Source organism: Octopus bimaculoides, chromosome 6 (assembly GCF_001194135.2).
Source record: "Octopus bimaculoides isolate UCB-OBI-ISO-001 chromosome 6, ASM119413v2, whole genome shotgun sequence".
NCBI classification, from domain to species: Eukaryota; Metazoa; Mollusca; class Cephalopoda; order Octopoda; family Octopodidae; genus Octopus; species Octopus bimaculoides.
Window position 1 is genome coordinate 71,183,670 of NC_068986.1, and position 1,205 is coordinate 71,184,874.

At 28.1% G+C, this 1,205-nt stretch overlaps 1 protein-coding gene across 1 annotated transcript in view; it reads left to right on the forward strand.

Moving 5' to 3' along the window:
* Positions 1 to 1,205, forward strand: part of LOC106873438 (glutamate receptor ionotropic, kainate 2) — a 79,416-nt gene that overhangs the window by 27,174 nt on the left and 51,037 nt on the right. The gene's annotated exons all lie outside the window — the stretch shown is intronic.

Sequence of the window (1,205 nt, forward strand, 5' to 3'; positions counted from 1 at the left end):
GTGTGTGTGTGTGTGTGTGCGCGCGTGTGTGTGTGTGTGTGTGTGTGTGTGCGTGTGTGTGTGTATGTATGTATATATATATAGTAAATTCGAGTAATCAGGTTCTGATTAGAGATTAAATAATCCCAAAACTTCATTGTTTAATCACTATCATATAGGAAGAAAGTCTTGAAGATATGTTAGGGATTATTATATCAAAACATATTGTCAATAATGAAAGAAAGAAAATGGAGAATTTATATATTATGAGATTGAATTTGTTTTTTGTTAAAACAATACAAGTAAGTTATCAATTATAAAGCTCAGAAAAAGAAATGGCGGATGCCAAAGACCTACATATATGTTTCGATTCATGCCCCTAGGCGATTCGTAAGTCTAAGCATTTGAGTAGGGTTAAATGTTAAAAATTGCTCATCATTTTCAACTATGTGGGGCACAATCTCATCGGGGTTTTATGAGCGTACATATCTTAACGGTCAGATATTTCAAACTTTTGTCTATACTTGATTTTGTATATGACACAATATGATGTGAACGCTAGCCATCCACATATATTCTGAACTGTATCAATTACCAAACCAATGAAAATAATTCATTTATAACGGTCGGCTAATTATTTTTTTTACTATCTAGCTTATCCTTCATTTATTTTATTATATAATTTTTCTTCCCTTGTATTTTTAAGTATTGTTCTTTCCTTTTATTTAAATTTATATATTATATATTCTACATGCATTTATATTTTTCTTTAATTTTATCTTTTCTCTTCTTACTTTACCTTTTTATTTTATGTCATTTTATTTTATTTTATCTTCACTTACATGGATAATTCACTAGTTAAATGCATACGCATAATATATATGATCTAACTTTTTAAACTACTTAGTAATTCGTCTGAATCCTTTCAAGAAATATGATAACCTTTGTTATCATAAAGCCCTGTTGAAATTCTGCCCCACATAGTTGAAAATGATATCTAATTCTTAAGATTTGACCCTACTCAAATGCTTGGAATTAAGAATCACTTAGGGTATGAATAGAAACATATATGTAGGTCTTTGGCATTTGCCATTTCTCCTTTTTGAGCTTTATGATTTATAATTTATTCGTATTGTTTTTATAAAAAAATTTAAACCTCATAATATCAAACAAATAAATCAATTATACATTCATAATTCTCCATTTTCTTTCTTTCATTATTAACA